This window comes from Balaenoptera physalus (genome assembly GCF_965194825.1).
Source record: "Balaenoptera physalus genome assembly, chromosome: 5".
NCBI lineage: Eukaryota > Metazoa > Chordata > Mammalia > Artiodactyla > Balaenopteridae > Balaenoptera > Balaenoptera physalus.
Window position 1 is genome coordinate 22,598,607 of NC_138884.1, and position 14,597 is coordinate 22,613,203.

The window sequence follows — 14,597 nt, forward strand, 5'->3', positions numbered from 1 at the left end:
CAGAATGGTTTCAGCTCACACCAGTCAAATGACCATCAGCAAAAAGTCTACAAACTATAAACGCTGAAGGGGTTTTAGAGAACTGTGTACCTTCTAGCTGCTGGTGGGATGTAAACTGGTATCAGCACTAACGAAAACTGAACGGAGCTGCTTTAAAAGGAAAAAATTGAGCTACCATACGATGCGGCAGCGTACCTTTTGGGCCTCTAACCTAAGACCAAAAGAATCGGAAAGACAGAGGCAGACAAATGTGCACTGCAGCAATATTGAAGTAGCCAAGACATGGAAGCAAAAAAAGGTCCATAAACAAATGAATGGACAAAGAAGAAATGGTATATGGACACATTGGAATATTAGTCATGAAGAAAAAAATAAAAGAATGGCATAGGCAGCACCACAGATGAGCCTAGAGATAATCACACAACGTGAAGTAAGTCAGAATGCGAGACACAAATGTCCTAGGATATCACTTATGTCATCTGAAAATTCCTAAATTGAACATATTTCCACAGAGAAAGACAATGTCACATTGAGAAGACACACTTATGGTTAAGCCAAAGAAAAGCTGTGAGGAATGGATAAATTAGGATATTGGGGTTAACAAACATATACTAATACATATAAAATATATCATCCCCAAAAACCTATGGAATACCAAGAGTGGTCTACTCAACACTCTGTAATAACCTACATGGAAAAGGACCCAAAGATCAATAGATATACTTATATGTGTGAATGAACAAGATTCTGTTCACCCAGAACAAATTCAATCAAATATTTCAATCAAATTTCCTCTGATAACAACTACAACTTAAAGACACAAACAAGAATTAAGGAGGCTAAACCTTACTGGGGTTTGTCTGGGCACATTCCACTCTAATCTGCCACCAAAAAGCACAACATGCAGCAAGGTTCTGTTTCCCTAGCAAGCAGAGTTGGCAACGTAGAAATCCTGCCACCCTAAGGCCATTTCCTCAAACAGCAGCTTTCAATCTACTGCTACTGGTCACTAATATTCACAAGGACTGCAGGGCTGTAAATGACTCATGCCCTCAAAAAATATCCTGGGGTTGGGAATGGCCAAAAAAGTACACAACACGGAAAATTTTTCAAGAAAAGAGTTTGAAGAGGTAAGTGTTACTCACTCTGTTATTTAAAAAAAAAAGAAGAACATGGACAAAAGCTCAATATCAGAAATTATTGGTTCGATGGAAATCCAAACTACAAAAAGAGTTCGCCACCCAGCATTCAAAATGCCATCCATAAAACGTCTACAAACAATGAATGCTGACGGGTTAGTGGAGAAAGGCATACCCACTATGCTGTTGGTTGGATGTAAACTGGTAACAGCTAATCATGAGAACAGAATGGAGCTGCATTTAAAAGGTAAAAACTGAGCTACCATATGTTGTTGCTGATCCCCTAATGGGCCTATACCCTAAGAAGACCAGAATCGGAAAGGCACAGACAGGAAAACATGCACTGCAGCCATATTTTCAATAACCAAGACAGGCAAGCCAACAAAATGTCCATCAACAGATAAATGGACAAAGAAGAATCGGTATACGTACCGAATGGAATAGTAGCCTCGGGAAAAAAAAGGAACAGTGCCATCTTCAGGAGTACGGATGAGCCTAGAAGTAATCATATTAGGTTAAGTAAGTCAAAAGGAAATGACAAATATCCTATGGTATCGTTTATACATGTTATCCTAAGATTGCTACCAATGAACATATTTCCAAAGAAAAAGACACTCACAGACTTATAAAACAAACTAATGGTTAACCAAAATGAAAGGTGGGAGGATGGATAAATTAGGATTATGGGGCTAACATACATATACTAATGTATGTTAAATGTCCATAAACATATAACATATAAACTATAGGAATTATATAATCACCAATACATATAAAATATATAATGACAAAACAACTACCAAATACCAAGTGAGGTCTACTCAACATTCTGTAATAACATACATGGTAACAGGCTCCGAAGATGAACAGACATTTGTATGAATCATTGAGCAGATTCTGTACAGCCAGACAATCACAACACTCTAATCAAATTTATTCCGATAAGAAATATAAATTAAATTTAAAAAACAAACATAAGTAAGGAGACATAACCTTCTGAGGGCTTGCCCCAGCACAATCCACTCTAATTTACAACCTCGCAACACTACCTCCAGGAAGACTGTTGCCCTAGTAACAAGAGTCGAGAACGTAATAATGCTGCCACCTCGTGGCTGTTTCGCACAACAGCAGCTTTTAACCCAGTGCTACTGGTTCCTTAATAGTCACAAGGCCTGCAGGGCTGTAAATGACACCTGCCCTCAAAAAATGCCGCGGGGTAGGGAATAGGCAAGAAAATTCAACACATGACAAATTTGTCAAGAAGGCAATATGAAGAGGGAAGTTGTACTTACTCGTTAAGTAAAGAAAGGAAAAGAAGAAACAGAACGTGCCTAAAGCTCAGTATAAGGAATTAGTAGCCACATGCAAATGCAACCTCCAGAATGGTTTCAGCTCACACCAGTCAAATGACCATCAGCAAAAAGTCTACAAACTATAAATGCTGAAAGGGTTTTAGAGAACTGTGTACCTTCTAGGTGCTGGTGGGATGTAAAGTGGTATCAGAACTAATGAAAACTGAACGGAGCTGCTTTAAAAGAAAAAATTGAGCTACCATATGATGCGGCAGTGCACCTTTTGGACATATAACCTAAGACCACCAGAATCGGAAAGACAGAGGCAGGCAAATGTGCACTGCAGCAATACTGAAATAGCCAAGACATGGAAGCAAAAAGAAGGTCCATAAACAAATGAATGGACAAAGAAGAAGTGGTATATGGACACATTGGAATATGAGTCACGAAAAAAAAGAAAAGAATGGCATAGGCAGCACCACAGATGAGCGTAGGGATAATCACACAACGTGAAGTAAGTCAGAATGCGAGACACAAATGTCCTAGGATATCACTTATGTCATCTGAAAATTCATAAAAATGAACATATTTCCACAGAGAAAGACAATCTCACATTGAGAAGACACACTTATGGTTAAGCCAAAGAAAAGGTGTGAGGAATGGATAAATTAGGATATTGGGGTTAACAAACATATACTAATACATATAAAATATATCATCCCCAAAGACCTATGGAATACCAAGAGTGGTCAACTCAAAACTATGTAATAACCGACATGGAAAAGGACCCAAAGATCAATAGATATATGTATATGTGTAAATGAACAAGATTCTTTTCACCCAGAACAAAAGACATTTTTCAATCAAATTTCCTCTGATAAAAACTACAACCTAAAGTCACAAACAAGAATTAAGGAGGCTAAACCTTACGGGGTTTCTCCTGGCACATTCCACTCTAATCTGCAACCAAAAAGCACAACTTGCAACAGGGTTCTGTTTCTGAAGCAAGCAGAGTTAACAACTTAGAAATGCTGCCACCCTAAGGCCATTTCCTCAAACAGCAGCTTTCAATCTACTGCTAATGGTCACTAATATTCACAAGGACTGAAGGGCTGTAAATGACTCATGCCCTCAAAAAATGTCCTGGGGTTGGGAATAGCCAAAAAATTTGACAACAAGGAAGACTTTACAATAAAACAGTTTGAAGAGGTAAGTGTTCCTCACTCTGTTATTTTAAAAAAAGAAGAACATGGATAAAGGCTCAATATCAGGAATTATTGGTTGGATGCAAATCCATACTACAAAAAGATTTCGCCACCCAGTATTCAAAATGCCATCCGTAAAAAGTCTACAAACAATGAATGCTGACGGGTTAGTGGAGAAAGGCATACCCACTATGCTGTTGGCTGGATGTAAACTGTTAACAGCTAATCATGAGAACAGAATGGAGCTGCATTTAAAAGGTAAAAACTGAGCTACCATATCTTGCAGCTGAGCCCCTAATGGGCCTATACCCTAAGAAGACCAGAATCGGAAAGGCAGAGACAGGAAAACCTGCACAGCAGCCATATTTACAATAGCCAAGACAGGCAAGCAAACAAAATGTCCATCAACAGATAAATGGACAAAGAAGAAGCGGTATACGTGCCCAATGGAATAGTAGCCTCGGAAAGAAAATGAACAGTGCCGTTTTCAGTAGTGCAGATGAGCCTAGAAGTAATCATATTGGGTTAAGTAAATCAAAAGGGAAGGACAAATATCCTATGTTATCGTTTATACATGTTATCCTAAGATTGCTACCAATGAACATATTTCCAAAGAAAAAGACACTCACAGACTTATAAAACAAACTAATGGTTAACCAAAATGAAAGGTGGGAGGATGGATAAATTAGGATTATGGGGCTAATATACATACACTAATATATGTTAAATGTCTATAAACATATAACATATAAACTATATGAATTGTTAAGTCACCAATACATATAAAATATATAATGACAAAACACCTATCAAATACCAAGTGAGGTCTACTCAACATTCTGTAATAACATACATGGTAACCGGATCCGAAGATGAACAGACATATGTATGTATCATTGAGCAGATTCTGTACAGCCAGACAATCACAACACTCTAATCAAATTTACTCCGGTAAGAAATATAAATTAAATTTTAAACACAAACATAAGTAAGGAGACACAACCTTCTGAGGGCTTGCCCCAGCACATTCCACTCTAAATTACGACCTCGCAACACTACCTCCAGGAAGACACTGTTGCCCTAGTAACAACAGTTGGGAACGTAATAATGTTGCCGCCCTGTGGCTGTTTCCCACAACAGCAGCTTTAAACCCAGTGCTAATGGTTGCTTAATAGTCACAAGGCCTGCAGGGCTGCAAATGACACCTGCCCTCCAAAAATGCCCTGGGGTAGGGAATAGGCAAGAAAATTCAACACATGACAAATTTGTCAAGAAGGCAATATGAAGAGGGAAGTTGTACTCACTCTTTAAGAAAAAAAAAGGAAAAGAAAAAGCAGGACATGCCTAAAGCTCAGTATAAGGAATTAGTAGCCACATGCAAATCCAACCTCCAGAATGGTTTCAGCTCACACCAGTCAAATGACCATCAGCAAAAAGTCTACAAACTATAAACGCTGAAGGGGTTTTAGAGAACTGTGTACCTTCTAGCTGCTGGTGGGATGTAAACTGGTATCAGCACTAACGAAAACTGAACGGAGCTGCTTTAAAAGGAAAAAATTGAGCTACCATACGATGCGGCAGCGTACCTTTTGGGCCTCTAACCTAAGACCAAAAGAATCGGAAAGACAGAGGCAGACAAATGTGCACTGCAGCAATATTGAAGTAGCCAAGACATGGAAGCAAAAAAAGGTCCATAAACAAATGAATGGACAAAGAAGAAATGGTATATGGACACATTGGAATATTAGTCATGAAGAAAAAAATAAAAGAATGGCATAGGCAGCACCACAGATGAGCCTAGAGATAATCACACAACGTGAAGTAAGTCAGAATGCGAGACACAAATGTCCTAGGATATCACTTATGTCATCTGAAAATTCCTAAATTGAACATATTTCCACAGAGAAAGACAATGTCACATTGAGAAGACACACTTATGGTTAAGCCAAAGAAAAGCTGTGAGGAATGGATAAATTAGGATATTGGGGTTAACAAACATATACTAATACATATAAAATATATCATCCCCAAAAACCTATGGAATACCAAGAGTGGTCTACTCAACACTCTGTAATAACCTACATGGAAAAGGACCCAAAGATCAATAGATATACTTATATGTGTGAATGAACAAGATTCTGTTCACCCAGAACAAATTCAATCAAATATTTCAATCAAATTTCCTCTGATAACAACTACAACTTAAAGACACAAAAAAGAATTAAGGAGGCTAAACCTTACGGGGGTTTGTCTGGGCACATTCCACTCTAATCTGCCACCAAAAAGCACAACATGCAGCAAGGTTCTGTTTCCCTAGCAAGCAGAGTTGGCAACGTAGAAATCCTGCCACCCTAAGGCCATTTCCTCAAACAGCAGCTTTCAATCTACTGCTAATGGTCACTAATATTCACAAGGACTGCAGGGCTGTAAATGACTCATGCCCTCAAAAAATATCCTGGGGTTGGGAATGGCCAAAAAAGTACACAACACGGAAAATTTTTCAAGAAAAGAGTTTGAAGAGGTAAGTGTTACTCACTCTGTTATTTAAAAAAAAAAGAAGAACATGGACAAAAGCTCAATATCAGAAATTATTGGTTCGATGGAAATCCAAACTACAAAAAGAGTTCGCCACCCAGCATTCAAAATGCCATCCATAAAACGTCTACAAACAATGAATGCTGACGGGTTAGTGGAGAAAGGCATACCCAGTATGCTGTTGGTTGGATGTAAACTGGTAACAGCTAATCATGAGAACAGAATGGAGCTGCATTTAAAAGGTAAAAACTGAGCTACCATATGTTGTTGCTGATCCCCTAATGGGCCTATACCCTAAGAAGACCAGAATCGGAAAGGCACAGACAGGAAAACATGCACTGCAGCCATATTTTCAATAACCAAGACAGGCAAGCCAACAAAATGTCCATCAACAGATAAATGGACAAAGAAGAATCGGTATACGTACCGAATGGAATAGTAGCCTCGGGAAAAGAAAGGAACAGTGCCATCTTCAGGAGTACAGATGAGCCTAGAAGTAATCATATTAGGTTAAGTAAGTCAAAAGGAAATGACAAATATCCTATGGTATCGTTTATACATGTTATCCTAAGATTGCTACCAATGAACATATTTCCAAAGAAAAAGACACTCACAGACTTATAAAACAAACTAATGGTTAACCAAAATGAAAGGTGGGAGGATGGATAAATTAGGATTATGGGGCTAACATACATATACTAATGTATGTTAAATGTCCATAAACATATAACATATAAACTATAGGAATTATATAATCACCAATACATATAAAATATATAATGACAAAACAACTACCAAATACCAAGCGAGGTCTACTCAACATTCTGTAATAACATACATGGTAACAGGCTCCGAAGATGAACAGACATTTGTATGAATCATTGAGCAGATTCTGTACAGCCAGACAATCACAACACTCTAATCAAATTTATTCCGATAAGAAATATAAATTAAATTTAAAAAACAAACATAAGTAAGGAGACATAACCTTCTGAGGGCTTGCCCCAGCACAATCCACTCTAATTTACAACCTCGCAACACTACCTCCAGGAAGACTGTTGCCCTAGTAACAAGAGTCGAGAACGTAATAATGCTGCCACCTCGTGGCTGTTTCGCACAACAGCAGCTTTTAACCCAGTGCTACTGGTTCCTTAATAGTCACAAGGCCTGCAGGGCTGTAAATGACACCTGCCCTCAAAAAATGCCGCGGGGTAGGGAATAGGCAAGAAAATTCAACACATGACAAATTTGTCAAGAAGGCAATATGAAGAGGGAAGTTGTACTTACTCGTTAAGTAAAGAAAGGAAAAGAAGAAACAGAACGTGCCTAAAGCTCAGTATAAGGAATTAGTAGCCACATGCAAATGCAACCTCCAGAATGGTTTCAGCTCACACCAGTCAAATGACCATCAGCAAAAAGTCTACAAACTATAAATGCTGAAAGGGTTTTAGAGAACTGTGTACCTTCTAGGTGCTGGTGGGATGTAAAGTGGTATCAGAACTAATGAAAACTGAACGGAGCTGCTTTAAAAGAAAAAATTGAGCTACCATATGATGCGGCAGTGCACCTTTTGGACATATAACCTAAGACCACCAGAATCGGAAAGACAGAGGCAGGCAAATGTGCACTGCAGCAATACTGAACTAGCCAAGACATGGAAGCAAAAAGAAGGTCCATAAACAAATGAATGGACAAAGAAGAAGTGGTATATGGACACATTGGAATATGAGTCACGAAAAAAAAGAAAAGAATGGCATAGGCAGCACCACAGATGAGCCTAGGGATAATCACACAACGTGAAGTAAGTCAGAATGCGAGACACAAATGTCCTAGGATATCACTTATGTCATCTGAAAATTCATAAAAATGAACATATTTCCACAGAGAAAGACAATCTCACATTGAGAAGACACACTTATGGTTAAGCCAAAGAAAAGGTGTGAGGAATGGATAAATTAGGATATTGGGGTTAACAAACATATACTAATACATATAAAATATATCATCCCCAAAGACCTATGGAATACCAAGAGTGGTCAACTCAAAACTATGTAATAACCGACATGGAAAAGGACCCAAAGATCAATAGATATATGTATATGTGTAAATGAACAAGATTCTTTTCACCCAGAACAAAAGACATTTTTCAATCAAATTTCCTCTGATAAAAACTACAACCTAAAGTCACAAACAAGAATTAAGGAGGCTAAACCTTACGGGGGTTTCTCCTGGCACATTCCACTCTAATCTGCAACCAAAAAGCACAACTTGCAGCAGGGTTCTGTTTCCCAAGCAAGCAGAGTTAACAACTTAGAAATGCTGCCACCCTAAGGCCGTTTCCTCAAACAGCAGCTTTCAATCTACTGCTAATGGTCACTAATATTCACAAGGACTGCAGGGCTGTAAATGACTCATGCCCTCAAAAAATGTCCTGGGGTTGGGAATAGCCAAAAAATTTGACAACAAGGAAGACTTTACAATAAAACAGTTTGAAGAGGTAAGTGTTCCTCACTCTGTTATTTTAAAAAAAGAAGAACATGGATAAAGGCTCAATATCAGGAATTATTGGTTGGATGCAAATCCATACTACAAAAAGATTTCGCCACCCAGTATTCAAAATGCCATCCGTAAAAAGTCTACAAACAATGAATGCTGACGGGTTAGTGGAGAAAGGCATACCCACTATGCTGTTGGCTGGATGTAAACTGTTAACAGCTAATCATGAGAACAGAATGGAGCTGCATTTAAAAGGTAAAAACTGAGCTACCATATCTTGCAGCTGAGCCCCTAATGGGCCTATACCCTAAGAAGACCAGAATCGGAAAGGCAGAGACAGGAAAACCTGCACAGCAGCCATATTTACAATAGCCAAGACAGGCAAGCAAACAAAATGTCCATCAACAGATAAATGGACAAAGAAGAAGCGGTATACGTGCCCAATGGAATAGTAGCCTCGGAAAGAAAATGAACAGTGCCGTTTTCAGTAGTGCAGATGAGCCTAGAAGTAATCATATTGGGTTAAGTAAATCAAAAGGGAATGACAAATATCCTATGTTATCGTTTATACATGTTATCCTAAGATTGCTACCAATGAACATATTTCCAAAGAAAAAGACACTCACAGACTTATAAAACAAACTAATGGTTAACCAAAATGAAAGGTGGGAGGATGGATAAATTAGGATTATGGGGCTAATATACATACACTAATATATGTTAAATGTCTATAAACATATAACATATAAACTATATGAATTGTTAAGTCACCAATACATATAAAATATATAATGACAAAACACCTATCAAATACCAAGTGAGGTCTACTCAACATTCTGTAATAACATACATGGTAACCGGATCCGAAGATGAACAGACATATGTATGTATCATTGAGCAGATTCTGTACAGCCAGACAATCACAACACTCTAATCAAATTTACTCCGGTAAGAAATATAAATTAAATTTTAAACACAAACATAAGTAAGGAGACACAACCTTCTGAGGGCTTGCCCCAGCACATTCCACTCTAAATTACGACCTCGCAACACTACCTCCAGGAAGACACTGTTGCCCTAGTAACAACAGTTGGGAACGTAATAATGTTGCCGCCTTGTGGCTGTTTCCCACAACAGCAGCTTTAAACCCAGTGCTAATGGTTGCTTAATAGTCACAAGGCCTGCAGGGCTGCAAATGACACCTGCCCTCCAAAAATGCCCTGGGGTAGGGAATAGGCAAGAAAATTCAACACATGACAAATTTGTCAAGAAGGCAATATGAAGAGGGAAGTTGTACTCACTCTTTAAGAAAAAAAAAGGAAAAGAAAAAGCAGGACATGCCTAAAGCTCAGTATAAGGAATTAGTAGCCACATGCAAATCCAACCTCCAGAATGGTTTCAGCTCACACCAGTCAAATGACCATCAGCAAAAAGTCTACAAACTATAAACGCTGAAGGGGTTTTAGAGAACTGTGTACCTTCTAGCTGCTGGTGGGATGTAAACTGGTATCAGCACTAACGAAAACTGAACGGAGCTGCTTTAAAAGGAAAAAATTGAGCTACCATACGATGCGGCAGCGTACCTTTTGGGCCTCTAACCTAAGACCAAAAGAATCGGAAAGACAGAGGCAGACAAATGTGCACTGCAGCAATATTGAAGTAGCCAAGACATGGAAGCAAAAAAAGGTCCATAAACAAATGAATGGACAAAGAAGAAATGGTATATGGACACATTGGAATATTAGTCATGAAGAAAAAAATAAAAGAATGGCATAGGCAGCACCACAGATGAGCCTAGAGATAATCACACAACGTGAAGTAAGTCAGAATGCGAGACACAAATGTCCTAGGATATCACTTATGTCATCTGAAAATTCCTAAATTGAACATATTTCCACAGAGAAAGACAATGTCACATTGAGAAGACACACTTATGGTTAAGCCAAAGAAAAGCTGTGAGGAATGGATAAATTAGGATATTGGGGTTAACAAACATATACTAATACATATAAAATATATCATCCCCAAAAACCTATGGAATACCAAGAGTGGTCTACTCAACACTCTGTAATAACCTACATGGAAAAGGACCCAAAGATCAATAGATATACTTATATGTGTGAAAGAACAAGATTCTGTTCACCCAGAACAAATTCAATCAAATATTTCAATCAAATTTCCTCTGATAACAACTACAACTTAAAGACACAAACAAGAATTAAGGAGGCTAAACCTTACGGGGGTTTGTCTGGGCACATTCCACTCTAATCTGCAACCAAAAAGCACAACATGCAGCAAGGTTCTGTTTCCCTAGCTAGCAGAGTTGGCAACGTAGAAATCCTGCCACCCTAAGGCCATTTCCTCAAACAGCAGCTTTCAATCTACTGCTAATGGTCACTAATATTCACAAGGACTGCAGGGCTGTAAATGACTCATGCCCTCAAAAAATATCCTGGGGTTGGGAATGGCCAAAAAAGTACACAACACGGAAAATTTTTCAAGAAAAGAGTTTGAAGAGGTAAGTGTTACTCACTCTGTTATTTAAAAAAAAAAGAAGAACATGGACAAAAGCTCAATATCAGAAATTATTGGTTCGATGGAAATCCAAACTACAAAAAGAGTTCGCCACCCAGCATTCAAAATGGCATCCATAAAACGTCTACAAACAATGAATGCTGACGGGTTAGTGGAGAAAGGCATACCCACTATGCTGTTGGTTGGATGTAAACTGGTAACAGCTAATCATGAGAACAGAATGGAGCTGCATTTAAAAGGTAAAAACTGAGCTACCATATGTTGTTGCTGATCCCCTAATGGGCCTATACCCTAAGAAGACCAGAATCGGAAAGGCACAGACAGGAAAACAGGCACTGCAGCCATATTTTCAATAACCAAGACAGGCAAGCCAACAAAATGTCCATCAACAGATAAATGGACAAAGAAGAATCGGTATACGTACCGAATGGAATAGTAGCCTCGGGAAAAAAAAGGAACAGTGCCATCTTCAGGAGTACAGATGAGCCTAGAAGTAATCATATTAGGTTAAGTAAGTCAAAAGGAAATGACAAATATCCTATGGTATCGTTTATACATGTTATCCTAAGATTGCTACCAATGAACATATTTCCAAAGAAAAAGACACTCACAGACTTATAAAACAAACTAATGGTTAACCAAAATGAAAGGTGGGAGGATGGATAAATTAGGATTATGGGGCTAACATACATATACTAATGTATGTTAAATGTCCATAAACATATAACATATAAACTATAGGAATTATATAATCACCAATACATATAAAATACATAATGACAAAACAACTACCAAATACCAAGCGAGGTCTACTCAACATTCTGTAATAACATACATGGTAACAGGCTCCGAAGATGAACAGACATTTGTATGAATCATTGAGCAGATTCTGTACAGCCAGACAATCACAACACTCTAATCAAATTTATTCCGATAAGAAATATAAATTAAATTTAAAAAACAAACATAAGTAAGGAGACATAACCTTCTGAGGGCTTGCCCCAGCACAATCCACTCTAATTTACAACCTCGCAACACTACCTCCAGGAAGACTGTTGCCCTAGTAACAAGAGTCGAGAACGTAATAATGCTGCCACCTCGTGGCTGTTTCGCACAACAGCAGCTTTTAACCCAGTGCTAATGGTTCCTTAATAGTCACAAGGCCTGCAGGGCTGTAAATGACACCTGCCCTCAAAAAATGCCCCGGGGTAGGGAATAGGCAAGAAAATTCAACACATGACATATTTGTCAAGAAGTCAATATGAAGAGGGAAGTTGTACTTACTCGTTAAGTAAAGAAAGGAAAAGAAGAATCAGAACGTGCCTAAAGCTCAGTATAAGGAATTAGTAGCCACATGCAAATGCAACCTCCAGAATGGTTTCAGCTCACACCAGTCAAATGACCATCAGCAAAAAGTCTACAAACTATAAATGCTGAAAGGGTTTTAGAGAACTGTGTACCTTCTAGCTGCTGGTGGGATGTAAAGTGGTATCAGAACTAATGCAAACTGAACGGAGCTGCTTTAAAAGAAAAAATTGAGCTACCATATGATGCGGCAGTGCACCTTTTGGACATATAACCTAAGACCACCAGAATCGGAAAGACAGAGGCAGGCAAATGTGCACTGCAGCAATACTGAACTAGCCAAGACATGGAAGCAAAAAGAAGGTCCATAAACAAATGAATGGACAAAGAAGAAGTGGTATATGGACACATTGGAATATGAGTCACGAAAAAAAAGAAAAGAATGGCATAGGCAGCACCACAGATGAGCCTAGGGATAATCACACAACGTGAAGTAAGTCAGAATGCGAGACACAAATGTCCTAGGATATCACTTATGTCATCTGAAAATTCATAAAAATGAACATAGTTCCACAGAGAAAGACAATCTCACATTGAGAAGACACACTTATGGTTAAGCCAAAGAAAAGGTGTGAGGAATGGATAAATTAGGATATTGGGGTTAACAAACATATACTAATACATATAAAATATATCATCCCCAAAGACCTATGGAATACCAAGAGTGGTCAACTCAAAACTATGTAATAACCGACATGGAAAAGGACCCAAAGATCAATAGATATATGTATATGTGTAAATGAACAAGATTCTTTTCACCCAGAACAAAAGACATTTTTCAATCAAATTTCCTCTGATAAAAACTACAACCTAAAGTCACAAACAAGAATTAAGGAGGCTAAACCTTACGGGGGTTTCTCCTGGCACATTCCACTCTAATCTGCAACCAAAAAGCACAACTTGCAGCAGGGTTCTGTTTCTGAAGCAAGCAGAGTTAACAACTTAGAAATGCTGCCACCCTAAGGCCGTTTCCTCAAACAGCAGCTTTCAATCTACTGCTAATGGTCACTAATATTCACAAGGACTGCAGGGCTGTAAATGACTCATGCCCTCAAAAAATGTCCTGGGGTTGGGAATAGCCAAAAAATTTGACAACAAGGAAGACTTTACAATAAAACAGTTTGAAGAGGTAAGTGTTCCTCACTCTGTTATTTTAAAAAAAGAAGAACATGGATAAAGGCTCAATATCAGGAATTATTGGTTGGATGCAAATCCATACTACAAAAAGATTTCGCCACCCAGTATTCAAAATGCCATCCGTAAAAAGTCTACAAACAATGAATGCTGACGGGTTAGTGGAGAAAGGCATACCCACTATGCTGTTGGCTGGATGTAAACTGTTAACAGCTAATCATGAGAACAGAATGGAGCTGCATTTAAAAGGTAAAAACTGAGCTACCATATCTTGCAGCTGAGCCCCTAATGGGCCTATACCCTAAGAAGACCAGAATCGGAAAGGCAGAGACAGGAAAACCTGCACAGCAGCCATATTTACAATAGCCAAGACAGGCAAGCAAACAAAATGTCCATCAACAGATAAATGGACAAAGAAGAAGCGGTATACGTGCCCAATGGAATAGTAGCCTCGGGAAGAAAATGAACAGTGCCGTTTTCAGTAGTGCAGATGAGCCTAGAAGTAATCATATTGGGTTAAGTAAATCAAAAGGGAATGACAAATATCCTATGTTATCGTTTATACATGTTATCCTAAGATTGCTACCAATGAACATATTTCCAAAGAAAAAGACACTCACAGACTTATAAAACAAACTAATGGTTAACCAAAATGAAAGGTGGGAGGATGGATAAATTAGGATTATGGGGCTAATATACATACACTAATATATGTTAAATGTCTATAAACATATAACATATAAACTATATGAATTGTTAAGTCACCAATACATATAAAATATATAATGACAAAACACCTATCAAATACCAAGTGAGGTCTACTCAACATTCTGTAATAACATACATGGTAACCGGATCCGAAGATGAACAGACATATGTATGTATCATTGAGCAGA

At 38.3% G+C, this 14,597-nt stretch overlaps 2 long non-coding RNA genes across 2 annotated transcripts in view; one reads left to right on the plus strand and one right to left on the minus strand.

Moving 5' to 3' along the window:
- LOC309661088 overlaps nucleotides 1-14,597 on the minus strand; it is an 852,576-nt gene that overhangs the window by 178,385 nt on the left and 659,594 nt on the right. The gene's annotated exons all lie outside the window — the stretch shown is intronic.
- LOC309661092 overlaps nucleotides 1-14,597 on the plus strand; it is an 834,961-nt gene that overhangs the window by 70,523 nt on the left and 749,841 nt on the right. The gene's annotated exons all lie outside the window — the stretch shown is intronic.